Source organism: Rhamphochromis longiceps, linkage group LG9 (genome assembly GCF_057381845.1).
Source record: "Rhamphochromis longiceps isolate RC_006_pf linkage group LG9, R_longiceps_female_GT1.1, whole genome shotgun sequence".
NCBI lineage: Eukaryota > Metazoa > Chordata > Actinopteri > Cichliformes > Cichlidae > Rhamphochromis > Rhamphochromis longiceps.
This window is the reverse complement of record NC_140565.1, coordinates 15,104,194-15,122,562: the sequence shown is the minus strand read 5'-3', so window position 1 is coordinate 15,122,562 and position 18,369 is coordinate 15,104,194.

Below are 18,369 nucleotides of genomic sequence, written 5' to 3'. Positions count from 1 at the left end.
TGGGTGGGTATCAGAAAATCCCCTTGTTGATCAAAGTTCAGAGAAGGACAGAAATGAAGACAGGAGTAAGGCCCAGGGAGGGAGAGAGAAAGAAAGAAAGATGTATTATGGGATATGAGATTAAATACAGTATGTCTGCCCTCTTCTGGTCACCATCACCATCATCCACTCCAAGAGTGTCCTCACTGGAGGGAGGAGGAGAGGGGGGGTAGCTAAGAGAGGAGAAGGAGGAGATGCAGAAGACAGGAGAGACAGATGTGTGAATGAGGAGGAGACTGAAGGCACGGCACAAACGAGGGGCAGTACTGTACTTACAGACGTCTCCTGTAATATGTGGCGGCGGACTATTACAGCTTAGGCGCTTGTTTGTAAATAACACTCGTTCATACCGCGTGCCTTTCTCATCATCGCAAGTAAACCTGCTTTGTTTGTGCAGTTGCTATTATCCTATTCCCCTGTCATATCCACAGGAAAATTATAATTTCATATTGTGTGTCTCATTTGCTGTTAATATTAATCCAATATCATGTGAAATGACATTTCCGAGTGACTGAAAAACTCCATGATATTCAAAATGTAATTAAACAGTGCTGCCATATCCCGCTATTTTTGTGACTATTAAAGTATTGGCTTGATTATGGTGGGGGGAAAAAAGTATAACGAAATGGAAATGGTTTCCACTGTCTCTTGACTGACAGCATTGTTTTTAATCTCATTAGCGACAGGAAATTGACTGCAAATGACGAGTGCACGTTCCTAATATTACTAATTTACTTTAGCGCGTTGGGTGTTTCTTTAGCACCTGGCATTTATTTGTTAGCAATAATTGCCACGGCTTTGACAAACAACATTGGGTGAATGACACACAGGCTTAGCGTTCACTGCGTGTGTGCGTGTATTCATGCGTGGGGAGGTTTACCTGCCGTGTATGTGTATGCAGGGGCAACTTGTGAGTCGGTGTTTATGGGATGCGAATACACACGCTCGCCCGCATGCGTGTGTGCGTTTGTGTGTTCTTGCGAGCGAACGCTCTCTTGAGGCCCACCTCTGCCTCTAGGTGCTGCTGGGGCAGGTGTGTAGCCAACAGGCAGAAGTGATGGCTAGTTAGCCAACTCAGAGGTGAGAGGTTTAGTCTTAGAAGAGCTAGTTAGTGGTAGGCAGGATTAAGCTCTTCGTGTCAATAGCAGATGACTCTTTATTCTGTGCTCTATCATGTTTTGTTTGGAAAAATTCAAAAATTGGTCCCACTGAGGTATTCACATTTTGTGGTTATATCTAGGCCCGGGGCTACAATTCAAGGCAATGTAGCAAAGACGGGAAAATTTGTCAACAATTATAATAATGCTTCTTTTGGCTCAGATTATTCACACATCCACAATAGCGCCACATTATTCACAATAAACACATCTGATTCTCCATCCGTGTGAGGCTTTAAATAGGCTATCTCAGCGTTATCGGAACATACAAGCAAAATCTCTTTTTTGACAGATCAACTCATTCTGCTTACAGTGCAAATACACTACAGAGCTACGTTTTGTCTCAGCATAATGAGAAAGTGTTGGCGAGGTGCAAAAATACTGATAGTCAAAGTATCAGTAACACGCTCACTGATATGAATCATGGTTAAGTCACAATATCAGCCACTTCTGATTTTGTTTCCTTTGCATGTAACCCAGCAATTACACTGCACCTGAATGCTATTGAGAAAATAATGTAATTGCACAGGAACAGGAGATAAGGTTTAGCTGGACTGACTAACTGAAAAAACCAAAACACTCCTATATTGTTTTCATTCATGCCAGTTTCATAGTAATGCTGTTTGGCCTGTGTAAAAGAGATGTCAATCCCATTGTGACATATGGGTAAATAAAGATTAAATACAAACGGAAAAGTGAAAATATTGATTTGGTACTGGGTTTATTTCTGACAGTACAGTTAAATGTTTGATGTGATAGCGAGTTGCTGTGCCAGGGAGTACCAGCGGGTCTGTGTTTGTGTTAGTCCACGGTTTGCTGTGTTTTTGATACTTTGCCAGTGTCTGTGTGTGTTTAAGTGTGCCAGTGAATAAGTGCATCCACCTGCTTTTGTGTTTATCTGTCTGTTTGTGTGTTCATATGTGTACTGTACATGTCTGGTCGGCTTACATGTGTCTGCTCGCCTTTTTGCATGCATTTGTGCTTGCCTGCTTTGCTCTTTGTATGTGTGTGTGCGTCGGCTGTGTGTGTGTGTGTTCCCCTGGGGTTTCAGGGTAAGCCTTCGTGGCCTTGTGTTCCTCATCAGACTCAGTGTCTGGAGGCATGACTATAGGGTAGGCCTTCACCACGGGGACCCTGGGACCAACTGGGGACAATCACTGCTGTCTCATAGCTGTGAGGAAGGAGGAAAGGAAAATGGGGGGCGGCGATGACTGTGTTTTGTTTGCTCCCCAATTTTTAGCCTTCGTTTCTTCCTTTCCATCCCTTTATCCTAATCCTGCTTTACTTTCCATAAGGATCACCAAGTACTTTCACAAGGTATCCCCTTTCACGGGGCTGACTCTTGTGTGTGTCTGTGTGTCTTATATGTGTATTTTAAGGGAATCTTCTGTCAGCACTTCCTCATCAACCTGGTCACATGATCTGGGTCTGTCACACGGGGAGACAGTCTTCTTTCCGGTGAAAGAGCCCCCGGAAGAATAAACCTAGTCACTGAACAATTTCAGCATGTAATCCATCACAATTGCTGCTAACTGCTTTTAGAAAACTGCAATTAGAGTTGGGTTAGCAAGATATTGCCAGCGACAGAGGTCTGCTATTATGTGGATGGTCAGCGCAATGTTGGGACCGTAAATCGCTCGATACACAATAATCTAAGTAGATTCTTTATGATTGTGGGATTGTTTAAAAGAATATTGTGAACAACAAATTCTTCCATGTCCAAATATAAGCGTCAATATTCACTCATTGGTGATTTCATTCATTATCTGATGTTTTAACATATACAAAGTGATCATACTAAACTGACTAACAGTGAACTAAAAGCCATATTACTAGAAACTATTTGTCACATTCTCCATTTGACCTCCAGTTTACTAATAGTTTCTTTGTTATTGTTTATTAGCAAATAATCTACAGGGAGTAGTTCTTATTCTCTGCCATGAGAAATGACTGCAGTTGCTAATGATGTTCTATTCAAACAACATAATAAGGCAGGCTAATCAAGCCGGCATTATTTTCTATTAGCTTTGTTTACTCGGTTTGCAGAGACTTCAGGGGTTACTTTCATCGTAATAACAAAGTATCAGAGTCAGTGCGCCACTTTTCTGTTGCTTAAATCCTCAGCGGGAGCCAGCAACTACGATAATCTGCAGGGTACGTTCTTGTTCTACTGAGAGCTGTCATACCAGCAGCTGAGACGTTGGTTTTAGCTTGAATTCAATCTTAATAACTTGCCAAAACAAGTGTTTTGTAATATGATAGGTAACTTTGCGAACGGGTGAAGCAGAGCGCTTAAACAACTGGCATGAAACCAAATATCTACAACGCTCGCACGCATTATACAAGCTGTCAGAATCTAAACGATGACTTCAGTCTACAATTTCACCGTCGAGGGTTTTAATATTGAAGCACTTGACACGACCTCATATAATTGCCTGTATTCTCAGAGTCTGCACAGCCTTTTGGTTTGCATTGGACCTGGGATTGTTGTTGAGTGTGTTTTAAAAGTAGCACAGTTACAAAGCATAGCTGTGTGACAGATTCACACACACTCAACAGTTCTTCTTTATGCCACGCCCTGCCACCTTCACAATGGATTCTCAATGAACTCTCAAACATTGACTTTATCTAAATCTGTTCCCCATTTCAAGTAGATTTCACCTTTGACCTCTGTTTTTCTTTCATGAAAGGTGCAACACACCTTTATGCCTAAGCTGTGAAAATAAGATCTTGCACATTTGGGGAAAATCAATGATATAAAGAGAGCTTTTAAGATGAAATATTTGAAAACATATGCTATTATTGGACTGGTATTATAATGGGATAAAATAATTAGTTTCAACATTTGTCGATTTATTTCTTCTGTACTCAAGTTAATCTGTTGTGTGCAGGATGTTTGCATATTGAAAGTAAGTGAGAATCACAGCCCTTTTGATCCTTTTATTCCTTTAAGTCTTGGTAAGAAATGACTTCAGAAAGAAAGAGAACCACAGCCTTCCCACAGATGACACAGAGGTATCATCAAGTAAATCAGCTTTAAAAACTGCTGGTCTTCTCTCTAAGCTAACTTCAATAAAAACCTCATCCAAACCATCAACATGTCATCAACATGTAATCACTTGCAGAGGAATGGTTTATGTGAAGAGCTTCCATCAGGATTTAGACTACATCATTCAGTTCAATTCAATTTCATTTATATAGTGCTAAATCAAAAAAACAGTTCCCTCATGGCGCTTCCATAACACAAAAACAGCGCAATTGAAAATTACTAATAATCTTTTCAGAGATTATGCTCTAGCATTTACTTTTCTGATAGATTCCAGTGAGTCAAAGAGTCTTTCTCACACTAATGTTAGTCATGGAGGTACTGTTCACGTTCTTCTTTAGGCAACATTATTGGAAACACTACATATTTATGCAGATGATAACCAAATATATTTATGTATGAAGCCGGAAAAAGCAAATCAATTAGATAAACTAAAAGCATATGTTAAAGACCTCATGGTTCCACATTATACAAAAAGAGCACTTTTCTTTACGGTTTACATCATTTGCAGTATCTGGAGTTTCCAAAAACACAATAGGAGGCAGAGCCTTGAGCTATCAGATCCCACTCCTGTGGAACAAGCTCCCAATTTGAGTTTGGGACACAGACATCCTCTTTACTGACAATATTAGGCTTAAAACAGTTACAGTTAGCGTTAGATAAGGTGACGCCAAACTGCACCTTAGTTATCCCATCGTATAATTGCCTAGGGGGCCTTCCCAGTGATGCACTGATAACTCATCCCCTATTTTCACTGATCATCAAAAGCTAATGACTCGCCATTGTATCGTGTCATTAATTGTCCTCTCTCTCTCTCTTTTATACTCTGTGTTTGACTCTGTTTGTTGTTCACGGTTTCTCTATGCTCATTTTTCTCTTTTCTTTCCCCCCACCCCTACCAGTATCAGTAGATCGCTGCCCCTTGCTGAGCCTGGTTTGACTATAGGTCTCTTCCTGTTACACAGGAAAACAGATGGTTAAAGGCACAATTCTGCATTTTATTTAATAATACTGCTTATCTGCATTGCTGCCACTAGTTAAAATATATAAAAAAAAACATAACGAGACTCAGAGGCGTCTAGCAACCAAACACTGAAGACAATATCTTTTGTCCTTTGTTTTTTGTACACCTGACAAAACATCTGAGCTTGGAAGCTGCTGGTGGCCATTAAAAAAAACCCCTAAAAACAAAGAAAACTACCTTTTAACACAAACAGGGTAGTTTGCTTCCCAGGGTTTTGGCTGAAAGAGTGTGTGCCGATATAAGTGTGGTCTTTTCTAGTTCTCAATAAGAAAAAAACAATGTGTGTTTTATGAAAAGTCAAACTATCGCTTTTAAGCCTGGTTCAAATAAACCATCACCTTGATATCATTACCTTTGCAGATTTCCACTGTGTCACACAATAGGATCTGGTATGCCCTGCGAGTGAAGCCGAGATGAGGCAGGAAGTGTGTGAGTGTGAGCACGCATGCATGCAAGTGGGTAGGTAGGGGTGTGCGTTGATGTGTCAGAGGGGGTCAGTGAGATGGAAAAACTCAAAAGACAAAAAGGGTGCGTGGCGTGCCATCATGGCGACCACTCATCTCCTTTTGGATAGTAGAAGAGAGACAGCAGAGACAGAGGCAGGCAAACTGACAGAAGAGAAGAGAGGGAGAGAAGGAGGGATGATCAAAAGGATTGCAGCCATACTGATGAGGCCTCTGACTGGGTGGACGCTGTCTCCATCCAGTTTGCTCTCATCACTCCTCCTCCTCTGATAGACATGACACGGCTTCTGTCTGCCTGACATTACAGCAATGCCCGGGTAAACGTTAAGGTAACACAATTCTAATAATGTGAGCTATTTTCTGTCCTGTGCTCAGATTTATGTCATAGATGGTCAGCTGGTCTATACTAACCCATCAATTAAAGTCTTGCATTGTTTTCAACTTGTTTTGAACTTGCAGTACCAAATGTACCTGTTTACCTGCTTCCCTTATCTCTGAACTCTGAGGTATCCACATTCAATATTAGACTGATGGGGTGTAAGTATGCTAGACAGTGGAGGAAGTGGAAAGCATTTTTAAGTGACACCAAAAACACGACATAAAAAGAGATTTGCATGTGATAGAAGGTGGAAACAGAAATGTAAACTCCAGACTGTTTGTTTGTTTGTAATTTTCTTTACTGTATCGTTTTCAATGCTAACGAAAACTAGTAAAAATTAAAGTTGAAAAAAAAAAGAACTCTGAGGTATCCATGAGAATAACAACAATTTCTTTTCAGACAGGATGGCCGTAACCAAATCCGCTCCTGTTGGGATGACACAAGATAGTACCATGCTTCTCTCTTTCACCTGATTCTCCATGTCAATATGCATGGATTCTGGAAATCCCCGTCAAGAATCCTTTACACTGTTATGGACACCTGTAGTCATGTTCTTAGGGAGAGACACTGTCAAAATCCTATAGTCACACATGCTTTCACAAACTAAAGACATTTTTTTCTCATCACAAAAGGGTCCAATAGAATACTTTAAAGAATAATTTGGTATTGGCGGTGTTGTATTTGGGCGGCGTTTTATGAAATGAGGAAACTGTACCTTGGATCTTGTGCATGAGTCAGATGTTACTCACAAGCACATGATGAGCAACCAGTTCTGATAACCAGGCATATTTATACAAAAATAACGTTCATGCATTCTGCACAATCCAGTTTATATGTAACTTCCTGATTAAAAGCCATTACATTTGTAGCAGTGAGGGAAAGCGTGTTAAGGATTTAAGGTTTTTCTCCTGAACTTAGAAAAGCTCTGTAGATCCTTGGTGTATCCAGACAGACACTGAGTCATTACATACTTAAATGTGTGCTCATTTAGTGGTACATCAGCACCGGTAAATGACCTGTCTAGGAACCTCTCCTCAGAGAGGACCCATTTAACATTGCAAGAGGAAAAAACTATCCAGCAATAGCTGATGGCATCATGAAACAAACAATATAATTTTTATTTTTTTTAAATGTGCTTCAAGCAAGAGCTTAAACGATCGATTCTATCTTGAGATTTTACATGATAACATATAAAGAGAGTGCAACAATATAAATTTCAGATTAAAAAAAACACCTATTTTATCATTCATATGGATATGTTGTCTCTGAAGCTGGAACTGAAAATGAGATTTTAGTTTTTTAATGAATCCAAACTACAGTTTTTTTCTGAACTTTCCATTTGATAACAAACTTGTGAATTACTCAAAGTTTAACCTCCAGATCTTTAAAAGAGGACCAATCTCTATGCAGTCCACTACTGTCTCAACAATCTTTGCATTATAGGCAGTGATGTCACTCTCTGCACATATGCATCAGGCAACTGACAGAACAGTAGTTTTCGCACTCTGGGATTTGCCCAGAATGCATTGCTCAGCCATAGTTTCTAGGAATGCTAGTAGCCACTGTACCTCCCCAATGGCGAAATCTTGCCTTCCAAGTCCAAACAAAACACCAATCAAAGTTAGGATCATCTACTACTGTGCCCACCTTTACTTGGATGCACTTTAACAAAAATTGAAGGTGATTTGATTGAATTGATGCCATTAAGACAATTTCAAGTTTTCTTCCTATCGATTACATTTGATTTTAAATTGAATGTAGCTTCTTCAATTAGGCCCTGCGACAGACTGGCGACCTGTCCTGTACCCCGCCTCTCGCCCTATGACAGCTGGGATAGGCTCCAGCGCCCCCCGCGACCCTGAAAAGGATAAGCGGAAGCGAATGGATGATAGCTTCTTTTATAGCTATTGAACTTTAATTTTGTATGCATTTGTTTGTACTTTGGCACTGAAAACAAATAAACTCCTTCAATGTGTTTTCTGAGGTTTGAAATAAACAAAATGGAAATTTGTGGAATAACTGTATCCCAGCAGATTTAACATTATGTGCGTGCACATGTGGTTGTGGTAGGGCAATGTATTATTTGTAAGTAAGACTGACTGGGTGAGTGGTAGTATTATTAAAAAGAAAAAAAAATCCCCAAACTAAAACTCACAAAAATGCAGAAATACTTGCCCGATACTTTAGCGAGCATCCAGAGAAAAACCAAAACAACACAATAGGACTTCTTTGGATTTCTTTGGTGTGGGGTTTGCTGACTTGCAATATGCACAAAAAAGATCAACCAGACATAAAATCTTTTCAGAAATACTGAATCACTACTGTGCTTTATTACCCATGTGGTACACTCCTCACAGTATCAAACCAGCCTGCTTGGATTTCAGCTGTTTAACTTTAGCAGCTTCCAAAGCTTTTTAAAAAATCTCCAGTTCTGATAGACAAGATCAATGAAGAGCGGTGCCATAATAAAGTGCTGTTTAGCATTAGCCATTCACAGTTTCAAGTGGGAAGCATAATATCCCAAGGGTTGCTTTCACTCTTAAACCACAATAATGGCACTTCCATTTAACCTCTTAATATATGTTAATCCAAGGATGTCAATGGGTTCTCTTAACGCTCATACACAGGCCATTGGGGGGCCGAAAGGCCAGAGAGGAGTGAGCTGAACAGACAGACAAAGACTTGCTTGAAAGACGGCCCCGATATTTGATTTAATAAGAGGGCTTTCCTTAAAACAAAGGCACATTGTTGGCTCTTGGCTCCGTGTTACATGCTTTGTGTGTGTGCGTGCATGTGTTTGATGTAGTGTGTGCCGGGTGTTAGAGGTGGGGGTGTCATGTAGGACTGCAGAGCTTGAGCTTGTGTGTAAGTGTAAGTCCGTGAGTTTCATCCACCCACTTGCTGGTCTATCCAGGCCTTCAGTTGTGTTTCACTTATCCTGGCCGGGTTGCCATTTTGGGAAACTCCATGCCTCGAACAGCCAGCAGGAAGGTTTAAAGACAGGGTGGGGAGAGGGAAAGTGATGAATATTTAGGGTCCATTGAAATGAAAATCCCAGGCAGCCCCTGGAGACCTGAGCTTAGAAGTCATTGCCGAAGGGATCTCCATCTGCTTCTATCTATCTATCTATCTATCTATCTATCTATCTATCTATCTATCTATCTATCTATCTATCTATCTATCACTTGCAATTGTGTGTTTATTGGTGTGTACCTTTCAGGTGGAACAGGTGAGTTTACATGTCACCAACTACATACAAATAATTGTGGTGTGCATACCTGCATGCATGAGCATATTTTCTTTGTGTAGATGCACACGTGCATCCGTGTGTGTGTGGTTTTATTGTATTCTATGTCTCACAGAGGCCTGAATGGTGCCTAGTTTTGACAGAGGCAGCCCACAAATCAGAAGTAAATCAGGACCTGGGGGCACATCGGCTTCACTGAGGGGGAAGTGAGACATATTCACTGAGACCAAATCAGCCTCAATCTGGCCTTAGAGAGCCCTGTGCAACACTGACCCACAACCAACAACCGGCCCACTCATAAACACAGGTCCTCTGTTTTTGCGTGGGTTCATCGTCGTGTCTCAGACATGGGTATGAAGTTTGCCTTTTAATGTGTTTGCTGCATTGGACTGCAGTTAGATTGCATTATCAAACCACCACAGACCGGTGGCATTCATTGGTGTCACCTCCCATTAACTTAAGTTGCTCACACTAACATGTTTGTATGATTGCTTTGCATTTGTTACTTTTTATGTTGGGCACTGTGCTGTGGTTTTGGTTTAAATTCTCTTTGTTATGGATTTACATTCTAAAAAGTACAAGACTGAATGTAGCTATGCTAAGAGACTCAGTAATCAGTGATCACACAACTCATTCAGACTGTATTCTATTTTTCTCTATTTGTTTCTTAAGGTACTAAAGAAGTGACTCTTATGGGCAAAAGAGATGCACAGGCAACCCCATGACAGACAGTGACACCAGCAAAAGCCTGAAACTAGTTCATGGAATGGTCCTTATATGATAAATGATAAAATGTTCACCCAGACATGAAAGAAATGATGAGGAAACCAGCCATATAAAAGCTTTTAGATTTACTGTTTATTCCAGATTACCCTCGATTCAACACTTGGAATACAGTAAAACCTGCTTTCTATTTACACTGTGGAGGTGTTTGCAAGAGCAGCGTGGCTGCTTTAAACTCATATCTTTGTTTTACCTCGTTTGAAAAGCACAGCACGGTTTGGATGTTGAAAGACTGGATACATCCAGACCCAGAGATTTTGTGGTAAATGATAAATTTTGCTTTCAAATGGAAGGATAAATGGATATGGAGGGGCACCATTGTACAGCGCAGTGCTCGTTTGACGGCCAGCTGAACAGGTTCTGCGTTTTCCTTCCAGCTGCCTTTGAAATTTCTTGGCGCCAAAGAATCGACGTATCGTACGAAATCCTAAGTAGCTCATTTCGTTAGAAGTCCCGCTTCCTTTTGCTTTCTAAGATATGATCACAGCCTTAATTTTTGCACATGAAATTAATTAAAAACCGTTTTTGTGAAGGATCTGCGTAGCATCTGAAAATATTAAATGGTTACTTAGCTGATTATTAATGCAACACTTTTGTTTAGGGGCGAATAGAAGGACAGTCACTCATTATCAATCATACATTGCCAATCTAATAACAGTGTGCAACAAAAACAAACCCAAGAAGAGTCGTTTCACCTCACTGTGGAAACTAAATCCAAAATAAATGATTATCAAGCTCTGAGTCACCATCACGGCCTCGTAGATGATTGTGATTTCTGACGTGGACATGCATACCACTCTTATACTAAAGGGCATGGTATATTTCCTGACGCGGCACTGCCAGTTTGTCATTTCATTTTGGGTGTCAGTGAACCAGAGGGCATGTGGCGAATCTAACCGACCTTGTATTTGTCTGCTACCTCTCTGCCAGACAAGGGCCATCCCAGGTCACCGCCACTCCACAACCAATCTGTGTCATCACCAACACGTTCTACCACTTTCCTGACAACGTGTTACACCCCCTCGATCCGTCCTCCATCGCCTTCTACCTCCCCTCATCTCCTTGCTTCTCTCCACCCACCCCCTACTTTTGCCTTTCATCCATTCTCTCCCTTCGTCTTTTATCCTCCTCCTCACCCTGCTTTATCTTTGTTATCCACTCTCTCCGATTCACCAGTTTATTCTCTCCTAAAACCCCTTTTTCCTCTTTTTCGGTATCTCATCCTCTTCCTGTCCTCATTACTCACTCCTTTTCCCCGATGCTTTTTGCTATTCTTCTTATTTCTCCCTACTCTAACCCATTCTCCAGCGCTCTCCTCACATCAGAAAGTGTTGGATTTTGACATCTGCCTGCAGGAGCAGTGACCCATGAAGTAATTAGAGTAGGAATCACGCCTTCTCTTCCTCCCTCCCCTCCCCTCCCTTCCCCTCCATCTTCTCCGCTCTCTGTCTGCTCTGAGCCCGGGATCATATAAAAAGCTGGTTATGTTTACTCCCTGATCCATCTAATTTCTGTAACGAGGGCCGAGCCGGCCTCATCTCCTTACTGCGCCACGCATAAGCCAAGGCGTTGGACTTGAGAGGCGCCTCGGGGCCCCGCAGGGCACTGTGGAGCTTCAACCACCGCTCAGCCATGGAAACGAGACTGGGATCTAACCGGATTAACTCCCAACCAGCACAGGTGGAGGGACCCTGCTTCAAACACAAACACACACAAATACACACACTCGTCCGTGTGCACAGAAAGCAAGATGCAACTTTAAGCCATTTAGTGTATCATCAAAAAAAGTGCTGGGATGAGACATATATGTGATTACGTGTGTGTTCATTTGTTTGTGTGTGTGTGTGTTGTGTGTGTGTGTTGCAGGAAAAAAAAGAAAGTACAAACTTCAGCTACTGCAATATGAAATGAGGGAATACAATTATGAATTGCTCCGGAGCTTACGGCCACTGTGGCGATAACTCTCAAGTGCTGTGATATGGAATTGCTAAAGCATAGAAATGAACTACCCACACTGAAAATATTTGCCCCTGGATTACAAATGTAATATTTAGGGTAAGGGTTGATATATAATGCAACAAAGTAAAGTCTGAAGGCCATTTTAAAACATGGCAGGCTCAGGCGTCAAATGATTTGCTGGGCATCATTAGTGTTTTTCAACATCCTAATTTGCAGTTTATTCGTTTAGCAATGTCTCGAGGGATGTTGTTAGTTACTTTGTGTCACTGCTGCTGGGAAACATAGTTCGGCTTAGCTTGATCTGTCAGGGTGTTTCACAGAATTAGGTTTTTAAATCTAATTTTTATCATTTTTATCAAAGGAATTCGTTGCTATCATATCATTTCTGTGATTGGAAACTTAACAAAACCTGCTTTTGTTAAAAAGGAATAAAGTAATTGTTATTGTTTATGTACAGTAACACACATCTTACCGGAGAGACTAACTAGTTTGGTGTGTTAATAGAGGTAAAATAGCAAATTGACAACGATGGCTAACCCAGTGCTAAAGAATACAGCTAAGACGTCAGAAAGACATTAGAGGAGCTCACATGTCACAGATAACAAGGAAACCAAAGGGTACGATAAAGCTGGGCAAGGCAACATTGAAGTATAGTATAATGGAAGCTTTTATTTTCATTGTATGCTAATAAATTTGAAGCTGTTGTACCTGCATGAGTTTAAAGTGAGATCGTATGATGTTTTCAAACATATTTCACCTCTTACAAGTGAAAAAAAAAAATTCACAGTATTCATATGAGTCTTTTCAACAGATCACCCATGTAAATATCCAATCAGCCAATCACGTAGCACAAACCCAGGGCGTGTAGACACAGCCAAGATGACCTGCTGTGATTCGAATCAAGCATCATAAACATAAAGCAATACTTCTAAATGAAATACAGCTGATATTCATTCAATTATTAACCATTAAGGAGAAACGCTCTGCTCATTAATGGCCTTCTGGGGTACAACCTGGTACTAGCAAGGTGTAGCTAGTAAAGTAAGTTAAGGGAGTGTCTGTTCCTGCATCATGTGTGGCTAAAGTAACTAATACCCAAACATCTTAATCACAAATACTAAAGTTTGTATCATTTCTATGTCAACATGCAAGGGATATTAAAACTCTGTCTTTATTTTAGTGCAGATGTTTCTCCTGTTGTTTTTCCTCTGACTCTCAGTTATTAGTGTGCGGTGTGTACAGGTAACAATATTATGTTATCTCAACATCTGCAGTTTTCTATGCCGCTGTCTATCTATCCATTCATCAGTTGTTCCACCTTCTTCAGATCATCCAGTTCAGGATTGTGGGGAGGCCGGTGCTTCGGCTGGCGTGGAGAGAACCCACACAGAAACGGGGAAAGCATGCAAACTCCAAACAGAAGGCCCCGTCAGAGTCACACCGTCTTTCTTTGAGGAAACAGTGGTGTGGTTATTGCCTCCACTCTAATCCACCAACTAGAATTAGAAATATATCTTCCTGTATTTGTTTTTTTATTTTTCAGTTTAAATTCAAAGTCAGTATTTGTGCTCATGATAACTGCATTATTGTTAATATATGTTTCCCATGACTATATACAGGAGATGACCTCCATAAATATTAATTTAACTAACAAACTATGGCAACCGCAGACCTAGTAACAATGAAAAACAATTTTAATAGCAATAAGTTGCTATAGTTACAGAAATGATCATGGACTGGAAGCTCATCGCCCATAGCTTTGACGCTAACAGCTGGACATTATGGAAATTCCAGCATCTACTTGTCTCTGTGACCCTCAAATGTATTTACTGCCAGTTCATACATCAATTAATCGTAGCCGTTTTTGCTCTCACTGGCAGCGTCATGCAGCGGTTATTTCGCCCATCGTCACGTCCAGTTGCAGAATATCATTCACTTTTTATGGTTTCTGGTCCCCACGTTGCTTCCAGTGTGGACGCAGCTCAAGTACAGAAATAAAAACAGCAGGTACTGTGTTTTGACTTTACAGAAGTTTTATTTTTCCTTTAAGTAATACACCATCATGTCTCCTTGGGCCAGTAACCCAAAATTCTTCTGTATCCATTAGCTGCTGAGGTGAGGGTAAGGGGTGAGTGTTCCTGAGATAAACCCTGAATACAGCAAATTTGTGCACTGAGCATTTTCGCTCACAATGTCTGACAGTGACCGTACAAATTGCCATCATTTGGGTACAAGGTGTTGTGTTTCTTCATGCTGTGACCCAGACACATTTAATGAAGCACTGGCAAAGCTAGCACGATGGAGTGCCTCAGTCTGTCCCGTTCCTCTGCCCATCCCCCTGACAGCTTCAGGCCAAAGACACTGGCCAGAGCGAGGCTGTTTTAACCCAATTGGATCATCAATTACTACTGATTAGCCTAAAAGTAGCATCTGTCCCAGGAAGCATTTAACCAATATAGTCGCCATTGTGACATATGGCCACAGAATTAACTGTCATACAGTATGTCAACATGGTTTAATGGCGTTATTCGTTTTTTTTTTTGACATGTTCAAAAGTTCATGATCTGGCTGACGGAGTGGCCGACAGAATCCAGCAGTGCACCTGGCCACTGCACCTTTGCACGTGTGCTTCCTATTTGTCCTAAGAAGAACAGCAGAGACGAATTTAAGGAGCAACTCGTGCCTAGAAATAGCAGTTAGCAATAATGTGATTTGGCAAAAAAAAAAATAAAAATCTTTAGAAAATAACTAAAGTTGCAGCACTAAACTGTTTGATTGTACCTCATAAAGCTGAGAGCTGGGAGGATACCCAGGAGAACAGATGTCAGTCAAGCCCGTGGAGTTGATAAAACAATCTGTCAGTGTGATTTTGTGTACTTACAAGCATGTGTTTGTATTTGTCTGCGCGTGTGCGGGAGTGTGTGTCTGCGTCTATGTGTGTATGCATACAGCTGCGTGTTTGTGCGAGTGTGCTGGTAAAACAATCCGTCAGTGTTTTGACAGCCATGTCACACGCCGGGAATCAGTCTCGGGGGATCTCGCAACGAGACTCCCGATTACCCCCGTATGCGTGATTCCTATATTTAACCCCAGCAGCCGTGACTTACGTGTGGAATGGATGACTTGCTTTGTGGGGAAAAACTGTTTTTTGCGGCAGGTGCAGAGGGTCGTGTGGGGCATGAAAAAAAAAGTTTTCAAGGTGACACAAGGCGCAGTGGTGTAGCAATGAATTCCTTTGCCATCTGTCTATCATTAAGATAAGTTGTTTGGGAACAGCACCGCTCTGGCACAGAATAGCGAGTGAGTCACTTAATCAAACAAAGGTCTGAAGCGTTTGTTAGATGCTGATAGTTGAATCAAGGACCGATTTTTCATTTAGTCTCAAACCGATTAACCATGATTGCAAATTACGCATTATTGCTCCAACAGCCTGTATTTGTAGCATATTTTTTCAAGATATCACGTGTGCCTGTGTGTTTTTATTTCACGACAAGTGTAAACCTTCAGATCCACAGTGTTGTGTTCATAACCAGCGAGCATTTTCAGTGTAGCTATTGGAGGTCAAGTGCCTTGCTCAGGGGTTTCTCTTTAGTACTCTTAAGTAATCGTTGAGGGAGGAGAAAGAATTTCTTAACCTACAGGTTAGGAGCCAAAAAAAAAAATGGGTCAGGCAGATTTCTGGCGTGTCCCCTGATGACAGGAGCACTGGTAAGTTTTCTTGAGACTTGGACCCATGTTAAGGATAAATTTCTCAAATTTCAGTTACGGCCTGAGAGCGAGAGCCCGATGTAGAGTATTAATGGTTCAGTAGGGGATGCACACAGTAATATAAGCCCTGTGTGCTGCAGGAAAAAAAAAGAAAAGAAAAAAACTGGTGGTTTTCTCTTCTGTGTGTTAATGGCAGTGGCAGAGTGACATAACTCTTGATTTATAAGGCTATTTGAAATGCCATCGCTCGCGGGGCTCTACCCATAGAGCAGGCAGGGAGGATCGCTGACAGCTCACTGACTACAGGATGGTGAGACAGAAACGCCTGGTGTGTCTGTCTATCTGTCGAATTCGCCCTTCTTATCACTTTGTCTACCATCTTTTGTTCTGTCTTATCTGCTTTGTGCGCATCTGTCATCTTGCTCTCCGACTTGCTTTCAGTGCATCTTCCTTTTATCCATAGGGGTGGCAAAGGGATGTAGCACCATGGGACTTTTACAGCTCAAACAGTTACACTCCTCAGTGCATACTAAGTTCAAAAGACACACTGTGCTTGAAACCGTTACACCAGGTACAAACTGATGCCTTTTATCAGGCTAAATGGGGGAAAAAATGTGGATAACCCTCTGAACCCTACTTTACTGTTGTTTAAAAAAAATATTAGCACGTTAACTCAAGATTAAGAGCATTAAATGTCACATGTTCATATCAGTTTGCCTGTTTTTGGTAACGTGCACAAACGAATGGCAGAAATGACGGTGTTTGAGTGGAGGTATAAAGTAGAAGTCAAGTGCCATTGGTGTGTGTGTGTGTGTGTGTGTGTGTGTGTGTGTGTGTGTGTGTGTGTGTGTGTGTGTGTAAAAGTCCACTGTATTTGAAGACACACACCTACTCAGCCCCCAGGACTAAAAAATAGCAGAGACAAGAGTGAAAGCAATCCTTTAAGAGCATTAAATCATCTGTAGTAACCACAGTGCGTGTACGTGAGTGTCCACGAGTGCATGACCAGGTGTGTGTGAAGCCGATGTGTGATCCTGTTCACCGCAGCCATCTGCATGCGTGCTATACGTGCTATTCATATGCAAGGCATACACAGTATGGACAGGGGGATTTTTAAAGGTCGACACATGAGACGTTTCCCCGTGAGACGCCAAATCTCTGTAGCAGCTATGACAAAAAGTCCAGGCGGGGCCACCGATTGTCTTGCACATTTGTAGATACACACAATACCTGTTTGGGTTCATGTTCACAATACTGGTGATGCTTTGGAAGCTGACGTTGTAACGTGATCGCTGAAAAACAGCACGGAGGACAATGTGTGGTACAAGAAGGTTGGACTTGGTGGGAACTTAGAAAGTAGCAGCGCTGGGGGAATTCCTATATGAAAACAAATCCCGTACTGTCAAACAGGCCAGGGCGTAGGTATGCTGCAAGTATGCTGCCACTGTACAGCTTCATTGGCAGGGAAAGTAAACAGTGCATAAATCAGCCGGGGAACATTAGCGAAGGAGAGCAGATGAGTATTATCATGGCTTCTGAAAAGAAAAACCACAAAAGCAGCTACAAAATGAAACTGCTTGAGTGAAGCTCGGTAACACGATTCCACCTAGGAAGCTCGGAAAGTTTTCAGGTGGTCCCGATAGAGACATAACCGAAGAGCCAGTCAATCAGCATCTAGATAGAAATTACCACTTCTTCATTCAAATCTGCAGCATGACTGCTGTCTTTTCATTTCTATTTTTTATGTGAGTTATTATTCCATAACTAAGCTGATCAATCAGTTTGAATTTAAAATAAAAACTGAGGGGTAATCATGAAATGACTGCAATTTACTGAGAATGGTTAAACATCCAAACCATATTGCTGTTGTTTTCATTATTATAATTATGAAAAAAGATTTCCTTGTAATAGAGACATACATGGGGATCCCAGAGCCAGTGGTAAGTTGGTCAGAGATGTTTATTCAGAACAAACATGGGGAAAACACTCGGGCCCAGGAGGTTTTGAGGAGCAACCTGTGGGTACAGAGAGAGTATTGCCTGTGACAGTGACTCATGCTGAGCCATTTCTGTGGTTAGGCTCAAGGCTCTGACCCCATCATCAGTCACCGCCAGCCCACAGATATGTTCTCATTTTACTGTCTGAGAAATTTACTACCTTATTCAATGCTGGAGCTACTCGTGACTCTACAGTAACTACAAAAAACAATTTAAAAAATAATATATCATGAGGTACAAAACATATTTCAAGCTCAGTTCATGTTCAAAGAAACCACAAACAAATCTGCCTTACTGAAAGCATACATGATTTAGTCTGATCCATACAAATCTGACTGAACTTCTCTACTTGTGGCCTTTCCACATCCCCTTATACCCCCCCTTTTCTTTCTCTTTAAACATACAGCCCTGTTATCACCCTTGTTTCCTCTTCCCTCCTTCCCACTCCCTCCTTTTTTTTCAAAGCATGAGAATGGGGCTGGAGCGATTAAGGAATCCTAGCCCTGGCTAATCACCCCGGACTGGAGCACTTCCGCTGCGCTGATTACCGAGGAAACCATTAAGAA